Here is a 13,652-nt window from a genome sequence, read left to right on the forward strand (position 1 = left end):
TGTTGGCTGGCCACCGCAGGCTCGGCCCTCCGCCTCAAGGACTTCCCCTGCAAAAACGCCATTGATATATGGTGATAAAAAATAAGCATGGATAGATCATCTTAAAAGTACTGGGACTTCGGTCTCGGTTACTTGTGAGGCTGGAAGTAGTCCGGGATAATCGGCCGTAATGGCCTCTAAGGTGTTGTCCTTGCTGAATTGATGAAACACCCCATCGATTAGCTCCACAGATAAGTCCGGGTCCTCTTGGGAGTCCGGGTCGAAGGACCGTTCCGGGTCCTCGGGTTGTGGAGGAGGGCTGTTTATCTCCTTTACAACCTAGCGTAGCTCCTGCGTTGAAATTGCTAGACTGAATACTTAACTATGGGAATATGAAACGGATGGGTGAATGAAAGTGTTCGCTTACCCAGCTTGGAGGATTGTACATAGAAAATCTGCCCCGCGGGTAGACGCGGAGGAATTCCTCCTCTTCTCCCTTGTATAAAGCGGACAAGATCTTTATTAGAGCGGCGACCAATTCCGGCCCCTTACAGCCGCACTGGGTGGCGTCGTCCTCCCCGTTGAAATCCCACATGGGGTGGCCTCTATACTGAAGCGGCTGCACCCCCCGCATAATGCTTGTGGCCATGACCTCAATCATGGTTAGTCCGGAATGAGCTAATAACCTTATCCGGCTCATCAGGTAAAGGATGTCCTTGTCATTTTCCTTCTGAGGGCTCCATGGATGCCAGCTTAGGCGCTTCTTTAAAGGAGCAATATCGAACTCAGGGAGGCCGATCCGAACAGGGTCCGGCAGGGGGACATCTTCTATATAAAACCATTCTGAAGGCCAGTCTTCGGACGCCTTCTTCGGGATTCCGGATAGATATCGGGTCCCGGCGATGCGCCATAGTTCAGCTCCACCCACTTGATATATTGACCCCTCCTGAGAACGGGGCACAAGGCAGAACAGCTTCTTCCACAACTCGAAATGAGCCTCGATGCCCAAAAACAGCTTGCAAAGGGCTACGAAGCCCGCAATATGCAATATGGAGGCAGGCGTAAGATTGTGCAACTGGAGGCCGTAGAACTCCAGGAGCCCCCCGGAGAAATGAATGAATTGGAAATCGGAGCCCTCTTATTAAATAGGGGACAAGGCATACCCGCTCTCCTTTGAAGGGATTGGGGACGCTCTCCGCTTGCTCTCCGCCATTATAGGTGGCATGCCCGGCTCGAATCGGGACCATGTAGGCTGGGGGGAGAAACCCCTTGGCCTGGAGTGCCACTAGCTCGCTGTGCAGGACGGAGCATCTCTCCCAATCTCCAGGCTAAGGGCTGGGGGGCGAGAGGAGGAGCTGCGTCGACTGGCCATGATGGAATGGATCTCTGTCAAATGCGCTCTGATGAATGCTCGCGAAGGGAAGATGGGGTGATTCGGATCTAAATCCCCATCTCTTTTATAGGCAGCTCATTTACGCAGCTAGGGTGGTAAATGAAAAAATACCCTAGCTTTTCGCATTGTTTGACACGTGGAAGATGGCCATTATTGGGCATAGAAGCCGAGGAGCGCAACGGTCACCAGAAGCCGGACACTATGCAACAGGTATATGGAATTTGGAGAAGAACCCACCTTGCAATGCCGAAGACAAATCTGCGCACCGGACTCATCATCATTGAAGCCTGGTTCGGGGGCTACTGAGGGAGTCACGGATTAGGGGGTGTCCGGATGACCGGACTATAACCATTGGCCAGACTCCTGGACTATGAAGATACAAGATTGAAGACTTCGTCCCGTGTCCGGATGGGACTTTCCTTGGCGTGGAAGGCAAGCTTGGCGATACAGATATGTAGATCTCTTCCCATTGTAACCGACTCTGTGTAACCCTATCCCTCACCGGTGTCTATATAAACTGGAGGGTTTTAGTCCGTAGGACGAACAACAATCATACCATAGGCTAGCTTCTAGGGTTTAGCCTCTCTGATCTCGTGGTAGATCTACTCTTGTACTACCCATATCATCAATATTAATCAAGCAGGAGTAGGGTTTTACCTCCATCGAGAGGGCCCGAACCTGGGTAAAAACATCATGTCCCTTGTCTCCTGTTACCATCCGCCTAGACGCACAGTTCGGGACCCCCTACCCGAGATCCACCGGTTTTGACACCGACAGCGCCGATCAGGAGGTATTATGCGGCAGAGAAGGGGAAGGCTCCTAGGGAGGGGACTGACCCTCTCCTGTCAAAGAAACGACTCTGCCTCCCTATCGACACCGGCGCGAGGCGAGAGGTGACCAGGCCTTGGTAGTTGAGGCCTCCGCCTGGCTTTCCCCTCCCAGTATATGCCCGGGCTCAGGACGAAGGAGTACGCAGACGGGTACTACCTGATGATGGTGGCAGGGCCGCCATTGCCCTACCGTCTGCTCCACGGACTCATGCCGAGGACAGCTCGCGCGAGTTTGTGGTGTGGGCGGTGATGCCCCCTGTCAGTGTCAAAACCAGTGGATCTCGGGTAGGGGGTCCCGAACTGTGCGTCTAGGCGGATGGTAACAGGAGACAAGGGACACTATGTTTTACCCAGGTTCGGGCCCTCCTGATGGAGGTAAAACCCTAGGTCCTGCTTCATTAATATTGATGATGTGTGTTACAAGAGTAGATCTACCACGAGATCAAGGAGGCTAAACCCTAGAAGCTAGCCTATGGTTTGATTGTTGTTCGTCCTATGGACTAAAGCCATCCGGTTTATATAGACACCGGAGAGGGCTAGGGTTACATAGAGTCGGTTACAATGGTAGGAAATCTACATATCCGTATCGCCAAGCTTGCCTTCCACGCCAAGGAAAGTCCCATCCGGACACGGGACGAAGTCTTCAATCTTGTATCTTCATAGTCTTGGAGTCCGGCCGATCACGATAGTTCGGCTATCCGGACACCCCCTAGTCCGGAACTCCCTCAGTAGCCCCTGAACCAGGCTTCAATGACGACGAGTCCGGCGCGCATGTTGTCTTCGGCATTGCAAGGCGGGTTCTTCCTCCGAATAATTTATAGAAGATTGTGAACACCAAGATAGTGTCCGGCTCTGCAAAAATAAATTCCACGTACCACCGTAGAGAAAATAATATTACACAAGTTCAATCTGCTGACTTTTGTGGCGTGACGTCACACCACTACCAAGCCTTTACTCATATTGTTTTTATTGTTCCACCTCCGCACGTTTAGCGAAGCGGTTTCCTTGGCACGTCTTGTTGAAGCAGATATCGTGTTCCCCTTATTGCGGGATTCCCATCAATACGGAAGTGGTTAACCCAACCGCGCCATTGATTGTGACGCTTGGGAGATAAGCGAGTTTTACCAGGCCGGTGGGGACACATGTTTTTGTCCGCCCATATAAGGGGATAAAGATCCAACCCTTTTACCTGCGCCTTCTTCCTCCTTGGCTTATCCATCTCCGCGAACTCGAGCTCCAGCACCCAAGTCCGCACTTCTCACCTCAACCTTCTCCAACTATGTCCGGAGCGGGAGGCAAGTGGATGGCCTCCTCCGTCACGGAGGGGCAGATCCAGAAGCTGCGTGACGCCGGATATCTGTCCAGCAACATCGCGCACCGGCTCCCCGACGAGGGAGAGCTCATTCCCACCCCCAGGCCCCATGAGAGGGTAGTATTTCTTCCCCATTTCCTCCACGGACTGGGCTTCCCACTTCATCCCTTTGTCCGGGGGCTCGTGTTCGACTACGGCCTAGATTTCCATGATTTGGCCCCAAATTTCATCCTCAACATCTCGGCGTTTATCGTCGTGTGCGAGGCCTTCCTCTGCATCCAGCCCCACTTTGGCTTGTGGCTCAAGACCTTCAGTGTCAAGCCGAAGGTTGTGAAGGGCAGCCAAGCGGAGTGCGGAGGCGCCATGGTGGCAGGATGTCCCACGTTACTTGGCTGGAGGGCACTTTCGTGGAAACCATCAAGGGGTGGCAATCGGGGTGGTTCTACATCACCGAGCCGCGTGACCCTGATTGGGCAGCGGCCCCTGAATTCAGATCCGGCATCCCTACACGGCTCACCTCCTGGAAAGAGAGTGGCCGGATCTGGGGGGATTCGGAGGAGCTGACCGGACTCTAAGCCTGTATCCAGAAGCTGGTGGACAAGAAGCTCAAGCTTGTCAACATAGTCCAGGTCATGCTCATGCGCCGGATTCTCCCGTGCCAACGACGGGGTTTCAACATGTGGGAGTTCGATCCGGCGCAGCACTAGACTTTGAGCGGGCTCTTTGACACTACGTACGAAGATGTCTGGAAGGTGCTGTTCAAGGGCGCCGAGGCTCCCGCATCTGCTACCGAAGAACGCGGATTCAGCTCGCAGCGTCCGGCTGACGAGGTAAGTGATTTTGTCCTTTACGGAATGCTTGTTTTCCATAGTTTTACTCTATGCGGGATCTAAACTCCCTTTACCTTTGACAGGACTAGCTGGCGAAGGCTGAACAAACCATCTGTCCGGCCCCATTGCTAGAGGACCCAGCGGACGCCCGCCTAACGGGGCTGCTGGCTCCGGCACCCCACGTGGTGCTGGAGAAGAAGGCCAAGAAGAAGGCCACGGGTACTCGAAAGAGTTCCTGTTTTGAAGTGCTATCGGATGATGAATCCGAGGCTGACTCCTCCCACCAAGGCGAGGAGGAGAAGAAGAAAGCCTCTCCCCCAGCTGGGGGAGGGAAGAAAAGGAAGGCCTCCCCAACAAGGGAGGCGGAAGGGTCCAAGAAGGGAAAAACTCTTCCCCCGGATTGCTCTGCCAACGCCAGTGACGACAATGAGGACTGGCCTCCAAGGGCCAAGCCCTTGGCGAGATCGTAAGTATCCAGACTCCCGAACTTCAAGGTTTTTCCTTTTCGCCACATAATGTCTTTCTAATGCCGCATACAACCCTGCAGTCCGCCCAAGGATGATCTTCCTGCTTCGTCGAGCGGGTCCTTAGGTGCGTCGGATATGGATTCTCTTCCGACTGCCTCCACCCCCCGTGACGCGGATGATACCGAGGTGGGATCCCAGGAAGGGACCCACCAGGAGGAGGAGGCCCCGGAGGTGTCGCAGGACAAGCTCCCGGACTTTGCACCGGACTCGGCCCCGGAACCCACAGCGGTTCCAGAGTCCGGTGGGCGACCCCTTCATAGGAAGGGCAAGACCGTGACGCCGGCAGCCTCCGTCCAACCGGAGGCGCCGGATAACTTGCTGGAGGCGCTCAATGGCGCCTCCATTGAAGAGGAGCACCGCACTGTTATGAGTGCGGTGATTCAGAAGGTTCAGCTCGCCAAGAGCGGGCTGACCGAAGCCTGTAGAAGCCTTCTAACAGGCTTTGAGGTAAGAATTTCAATATATATAAAATGGTACCGCATAGACAGTAACCCCTGATGCTCGGTTCGGTGTTCGGAAAGAAAAGCCGGACTGAGGATCTAAAAAGATATACGCATGAGTCATAAAAAATATGTCAATATGGGATTACAGGCGTCGCTGCTGACCTCTGCCGCACTGACTTCGGAGGTCAATACTTTGAAGGAAAGCCTCGGGCGGTCCGAGAACGAGCTCGACCGTGCCAAGAAGTAGCTTGAGGACAAGGAAGGTGAGTAACACCTTATTAAAATTGTACCTTACAGAAAAGGATTTTGGTTGCAAAAAGAATGACAAGGATAACGTGGGTATTGCAGGGGCCACTAACGAGGTGGCGATCCTGAAGGAGGCGGCTGCCGCGGCCGAACGCAATGCAGCCCCGGAGTGCATCGAGCGAGAGAAGCAGGAGGCGCGGTTGGCAGAGGTACAGCAAGAGCTCCAGGATCTCGTGAAAAAACATGAGAGCCTGGAGCGTGACTCGAAGACTCGAGAGTCTAAGCTTGCGACGGCTCTTGAGAGTGCCAAAGCCGCTAAGGCCGAAGCCTACAAGGCCCTCCAGGAGATCGAGGCGGTGAAGAAAATAGCAGCGGGTAAGGCATTTTTCATGCAAAGTAAGTGTCAGGACCCCGACTCAATGCCACATCGATCTAGCATGTAACACCTCATATCACTTTGCGACCTCACGCACAATATCCCCATGGGTGTCGCCTTACCTTTGCCCGGGACCGTTTGCGCCTTTTGGCACAACTATATGATAGTGTCGCTAGCATCCATATGAGAAGGAGCCCGGGCTGATATGGCTAGTCGTAAACCCAAAGTGGCACAAACTTACAGGGACAGGCATCCATGACCCATCATCGAACGTGTCGGTCATCAGTGAGTGAATCCAGGCTGTAGCACTGGGCTAGCAGGACTCCGGTTAACCGGCTGTAGTGGGCTAACAGGACTCCGATATTCATCGCGTGACATTTCCCAGAAGGGACAGACACAGGAACGAAGAAGGACACATGCCGGCCAGCCTAAGTGTTCCAGAGAAGTAGCAAGCTACCATGGCTCAGTGGAAGCACTACGAGACATTTCCCGGTAAGAGAGGCTACTAAGGATAAAGAACTAGATAGTCAGATCCCACACATACCAAGCATTTCAATAACATACACACAATATGCTCGATATGTGCAAATACAACATGGCATCACAACATGACTCTATAACTCAAGTATTTATTCAATAGGCTCCAAGGAGCGAGATATTACAAACATGGGTCTCACGACCCAACATTCAGAGCATACAAGTCAAAGCACATGCGGAAGCTTAACATGTCTGGGTACAGACATCTACAAATGAAAAAGGCTGAGAAGCCTAACTATCTACCAGATCCTGTCGAGGGCACAAGATCGTAGCTGAGGTAACAAGCTAAATGTCGAAGTCCACGCGGAACTACTAGCGAGACTGAAGTCTCTCTGCAAAAACGTAAAATAGGCAAACGTGAGTACAAATGTACCCAACAAGACTTACATCAGAACTAACTACATATCCATCATTATCAACAAAGGGGATGGTGGGGTTTAACTACAGCAAGCCAGCTTTGACTCGGTGGCTATCCTGAACTACGACTGCAAGTAACTCTTTTGAGGTGGCGCACACGAGTCCACATATTCACCATATCAATACACCACTATGGATCCGCTCCCGTCTCCCTACGAGAACGCCATCCATAGCACTCACGCTTATCTTGCGTATTTTAGAGTATCCACTTTCACTTGTCTATGAACTGTACAGGCAACCCAGAAGTCCTTTACCGCGGACACGGCTATTCGAATAGATCATATTAACCCTGCAGGGGTGTACTTCTTCACACACGCTCTCACCACTTACCGCCGTTTACACGACATGTACTCGGCAACCTTCAAGCGGAAGCCCAGCGAGGGTGTCGGCCACGACCTGACTAACCACACAAGTCTCTCGTCCAGGTTTATCGCCTATTCGGGTTCCATCCGCAAGGAGATCCGGCCGGGGTGTCGCTCACGGCCCCAAACGATGTGAGCAGGGTTCCCAAGCCCACCATCCGGGTGCCACTTGGTACACCGTGCCACTGTGCCTAGTGTGTCCCAAGCCCACCTATACCGGGTGCCACTTGGTAGACTACTAACACTACCTACAAACACCAGAAACTAGTTGCAACTCCTGGACAGAGATCAAGTTGATTAATAAGCCGAGAGGGGCCGAGTTACCGGAACCCAATGTGTGGTAGTAGCTGTTCATGGATCACAAACACAGAACTCAGTTCCTGAGGACGTTTCAATGAGGCAACCCACCATGTACTCCTACATGGCCTCTCACCGCTACCTTTACCAAATCGTGTTCACACACTTAGCTCACACACAGTAGGACATGTTTACACACCTCCGATTCATCCCTGATGAATCAGACCTGACTCAATTCTAAGCAGTAGCAGGCATGACAAACAAGCATGAATGAGTAGGCACATCAGGGCTCAAACAACTCCTACTCATGCTAGTGGGTTTCATCTATTTACTGTGGCAATGACAGGTCATGCAAAGGATAAAGGGGTTCAGCTACCGCAGCAAGTAACAGATGAATTGTTGTTGCCCTAATGCAGTAAAAGAGAGCAGGAGCGAGAGAGTGGGATTTTATCGGAATGAACAAGGGAATTTTGCTTGCCTGGCACTTCTGAAGATAATATAGTTCTTCATCGGTGTCATCGAACTCATCGTCGGAACGTCGTCTACTGAGAGGGGACAAATACCGGCAAACAGAGAAGAAACACGATCAATGCAATGCACAATATAATGCATGCTATAACATGGCAATATGAATGTGTTTTGGGCTAATGCAAGCTATAACAGGTTGAGATGAGTCCATTTGAACCAAAGATTCAAATGCAAACCCATTTTAAAAGGTCATATTAGTGCATTACCTTGTTTCACCTAAACAGCAAGGTTAAAGTGTTCTATCATGCATGAAGAAGGTACAGATGGATAGATTGGATTTTTCTGATAATTTTTCATATATAAATTATTTGATTTGGAGCTACGGTTGAATTTCTATGAATTTTAGAAGATTGGGATATTTTCTGGATTTTCTAATTTATTTTAAATCCAGAAAATCATTTACTGCGTCAGCATGACATCACCCTGAAGTCATCAGGTCAACAGGGCGGGTTCAGGTCAAACCTGACCAGTGGGGTCCATTGGTCAATGACTGGGGCTGATTAGTGTCGCTGACATGAGGATCCAGTCAACGACCACGTCAGGTGGGTCAATTTTGACGCATGGGGCCAGTCAACGTGTGATGTGGCCAGGTCAAACTGACCTGTGGGGCCCGTAGGGTTAGTTTAACCTAAACAGGAGCTAAGCAGGGTTAGTTAAGCAGTGGGGCCCATCCGTCAGTGAGCTATGTGGTTAGTTAGTGGCATCATTAGCCGCTAATGACGGTGCCACGTCAGCTCGCCGGAGTATCGCCGGCGACGACCAAAAACGCGGCGGGGACGCTCTGGGGTAGCTCGGGTTTCGCCTACAGGCGACCATTTGCGCGGTGGAGAGGCTCTACGTGACGAGGAGACTCGTCCGCGTCCAGTGGTGCTAACAGCGGCAGCTCTAGTGGCCTAAAACGACGGCGGCGGAGACTTGCTCGGCGGCCGGAGTACGGGCACACTCGGATACGGCGTTTTGGTGCACGGGTGGACGAGCTGCGGGTTGCTAAGGAGTCCTGAGGACTCACTGAGCACGGGGGTGGGCTCTAATGCGTCGTGCATGCGCTCTAGCTACGGCGGCGCCATGGCCGGCGGCGGTGAGCTCTCGGGCTCGATCAGAAAACGGGGCTAGGCGACGGGAACGGAGGGGGGAGCGAGGGGGAAGCAACAAGAGCTCACAGGGAGGCCGAAGAGCAGCTCCGTGGGCTCGGGGAGGCGAATCGACGACTGGCGATCGTCGGGGCAGAGGACGATGATGAGCTCGATGGCGACGTTTCAGGCATCCCGCGAGCGCGTGCTTCGTCTTGGTGATCCACGGCGTCGAGGCGAGCCCGTTGGACAAAACAGAGGGGCGAGGGGAGCTCGGTGGATGCGGTGGCAGTGAACGGCGGCGACGGACTCCGCTCGGTGCGTGAGGGAGAGAGATCCGGGGGAGGGAATGAGCACGGGGAGAGAGCGAGAGGAGTAGGGGGGCTGCGTGGCGTCTCCGTGGCACGCCTGGGGGGTCGAGGCTGCGTGGCTAAAGCAGGAGGTGGCAAGGCGTCGTCGGCGCTCTTGCCACGCACCTGTCTGTCCTCTTGGCAGGAGGAAGACGACAGGGGGAGGGCTGCTGGGCTGGGCCAGCAGGTGGGCTGCCAGCTGGGCCGGGCAAGTGGCCTGCACAGTGAGGCCAGGTAAGTCTCTCTCTCTCTCCCTTTTATTACTGTTTTCTATTTCTTTTGCAACTGTTGGGCTTTATTAAAAATGCTAAAACGTTTCCAAAAATCCTTCAAATAATTGTGGGCTCTGTTGGGTTTATTCCAAACACCCCACACTTAAGTTAAGAATTATTGAGCACTTAAAATAATATATATCATTTAAATGCCCAATTGCAAATATTGTATGATTTAATTCAGTGACCAAATATGTCATGGAAAAATGTGCAACACCACTGGTTATGGTTTCTAGCATTAACCAGAAAGGATGAACATTTTTGAAAGCCATTTGGACTTACTGAAAATATTTTAGGTGAACCTAGTGAATTCCTTTAATGCTAGGGTTTGGACAATCCCCATTTCAAGTTTATTTGAAAAAATTAAACATGATGCACACATAAAGGGCTATCCTAGTGCATGCCAGGACTAGGGATGTGACAGTAAGCATGTGAGTGTTAATTACCTGTTGCTTACCCGAATTCGGAGCTCTCCAGGAGCGTTCACAGATCTTCCTCGCAGCGTGTCCGATGCTGCCGCATTCTACCGGGCCGAGGAGGGGAGCTCGACGGAGAAGGTCTTCTGGTCTCAGTATGCTGAGGCCGGACATCCGGTGCCCCTTAGCGACTAGCTGAAGCAGCTGGTCGAGCTCCACAAGGCGGCCGAACAGGCCATGAAGGGCCTCATAGTTCGGCTGTGGCCTAGGGAGGCCATGCCTGGGAGCTACTTCGGCCTGGTGCGGCAGCTGGTGGATGCGTGCTCGTGGGTTGAAGTCATCAAGTACTCCGCCTGTATTGAAGGTGCCCGTCGGGCCCTTGCCCGCGCAAAGGTGCACTGGGGCAAGATGGATGCCCAGAAACTCGTAACGGAACCGCCTCCAGAGGGCAAGGAGCATCGCACGCCCGAGATGTATTATAAGAGTGTGATGAAGGGCGCCCGCACTATTGCGGGTGAGTGCTCCAAAGATGTAATATTTGGGTAGACTCGCATTTTGTTATCCTATGCGCTGAAAACTTAGTTCATATGCGCTAAGCAATGCTTGTTAATTTAAAATATTACCTTCTGTGCGGCTGTTTATCAAATCTGAGAGATGGCAAGTCGTCGGCTTCAGGCCCCATGCCACGAGTGCTGGGGTGTTCGGGATAAACTTGAGCACTCTTGTTCCCATTTTTGGGTCCATCTAGGGAGGCGCTCAACACAGCGAACAAGGCAACCGGACTTATAATGCTTGAACACTCTCACTTAGCCATAGAATTCTATAATTTTAAATTTCGGCGAAGCCCCTAGTCTTAGGAAGGCCGAATTTGGGGCGCTATCCACGCCTGGGCCGGACAAGATCCGGCTCCTCGCTCTAAGCGGCATAAGTCTTTAAGGACTCACAAAAAACCTCTCGAATAGCGACCGGCTCTCGCCTCATCATGACGGTCAGTTTTAGCTTTCTCCACTGAGGCGTTAACCCAGCTCAACTGGGGCGCAATCACAGTGGTTCTCCCAGTGCTACCTTAGCCGATACAACAGAACGTAAGGTACCAAAACATGGGAGCCGGGCAACTATTGACCCAAGACATGATTCGGAGCCGATGCATATAATGCTATAAGTTCGGGGTGCTGCACTTGTGAAAGTGTTCGGACTTATCACACCATGATGCGGGAAACATAAGCCCCTGGTGTGTTTTAACTGTACCAAAGTGTACGGATGCGACATGTCGTAAATGAACATATGTATAAAAAAGAAATGCAATTATAAGCAAAAAGGTGCTGCATTGTTTTATTCAAGAAGTGCTGCTATGAATGCAGAATGATACAAATGGTGCGATAAGCAAGGGACGGGACTATTAAACATGTCCCCCTCCAGGGGTAGGCTGCGGAGTGGTGTATAAAAATGCTCGTAATGGAGACCACCTGTATATTCGTTGTAGCCTTTATCCTTCCCTGGCTGTTGCATCGTGAGTTCGGCAGGTCTGCTGCCGGACAGGGCCTCTGACAAACGGAGTCCCGTGGGTAAAAAATAAAAGGAAAAAAGAAAAAAAGAACGACACACTTGAGAGCCCCTGGTGTGGTTGAGCCGCAGTCTGGGCTTATCGTGGTCGTGCCCCTCTCCCCATGCCCATGGTATCTTCAGAGCGTAATGGTGTACGCGAAGGACCTGTTTTGACGTTTTGTAGGGGCTGGGGTTGGGGCCGCACTGCTACGCGTGCTCGGAAAGTGCCAGGTGGTCTTGTTGTAGGTTACTCCGGGCGCGCTTAGCTATGTCCGGCCGCTTAACGGCCGGACTTGAGAATTGCCTTAAGAGGCTGCATTGTACTTCTGCCACGAGAGCCGCTGTATGTTCCTCCGTTCGGAGAGAACGTTCAGTGTTTCCATTGACGGTGATGACTCCTCGAGGGCCTGACATCTTGAGCTTGAGGTATGCGTAGTGCGGCACCGCGTTGAACTTTGCAAACGCGGTACGTTCGAGCAAGGCATGATAGCCGCTGCGGAACGGGACTATGTCGAAGATTAACTCCTCGCTCCGGAAGTTATCTAGGGATCCGAAGACCACTTCCAGTGTAACTGAGCCTGTACAATTGGCTTCCACACCTGGTATGATGCCTTTAAAGGTCGTCTTGGTAGGTTTAATCCTTGAGGGGTCTATGCCCATTTTGCGCACTGTATCCTGATAGAGCAGGTTCAGGCTGCTGCCGCCGTCCATCAGGACTCTGGTGAGGTGAAATCCATCGATGATTGGGTCTAGGACCAATGCGGCGAATCCGCCGTGGCGGATGCTGGTGGGGTAGTCCCTTCGGTCAAAAGTGATCGGGCAGGAGGACCATGGATTGAACTTCGGGGCGACTGGCTCCATCGCGTATACATCCCTGAGTGCACGCTTCCGCTCCCTTTTGGGTATGTGCGTTGCGTATATCATGTTCAACGTCCGCACCTGTGGGGGGAAATCCTTCTGTCCTCTATTGTTCGGCGGTCGGGTCTCTTCCTCGTCATCGCTATGCAGCCCCTTGTCGTTGTTTTCGGCAATTAGCTTGCCTGCCTGCTTGAATACCCAACAGTCCCTGTTGGTGTGGTTAGTTGGCTTTTCGGGGGTGCCGTGTATCTGGCACAAGCGGTCGAGTATTTGGTCCAAATTGGACGGACCCGGAGTAGTTCTTTTGAATGCCTTTTCCGCTGACCGGGTTTAGAGCCTCTAAATCCGGCATTGACTGCCGTATCCTCACTGTTGTCGCCGTTGATGCGGCGTTTGTTTTTGTTACGACGCGACCTGCCATTTCGGTCCTTGAAATCCGGACTGCCAGAATTTTTGCTGAGGTTGTTGCTGCGTGCTAGCCAGCTGTCCTCACCCGCGCAGAAGCGGGTCATGAGTGATGTGAGGGCTGCCATGGATTTTGGCTTTTCCTGTCCCAGGTGCCGGGCAAGCCACTCATCGCAGATGTTATGCTTGAAGGCCGCGAGGGCCTCCGCATCCGGACAGTCGACGATTTGGTTTTTCTTGGTTAAGAACCGTGTCCAGAATTGTCTGGCCGATTCGTCTGGCTGCTGAATTATGTGGCTTAGGTCATCAGCATCTGGTGGTCGCACATACATGCCTTGGAAGTTATCGAGGAATGCGGCTTCCAGGTCTTCCCAACTCCCAATTGACTCTGCTAGCAAGCTGTTATGCCAATGCCGGGCTGGTCCTTTAAGCTTGAGGGGGAGATATTTGATGGCGTGAAGATCGTCACCGCGGGCCATGTGGATGTGAAGAAGATAGTCTTCGATCCAAACCGCGGGGTCTGTGGTGCCATCGCCAGATTCGATATTCACGGGTTTAAACCCTTCGGGGATTTGATGATCTATTACTTCATTTGTGAAGCATAGTGGGTGTGCGGCACCTCTGTACTGGGCGATATCACAACGGAGCTCAAAAGAGCT

This window comes from Triticum dicoccoides, chromosome 4B, assembly GCF_002162155.2.
Source record: "Triticum dicoccoides isolate Atlit2015 ecotype Zavitan chromosome 4B, WEW_v2.0, whole genome shotgun sequence".
NCBI classification, from domain to species: Eukaryota; Viridiplantae; Streptophyta; class Magnoliopsida; order Poales; family Poaceae; genus Triticum; species Triticum dicoccoides.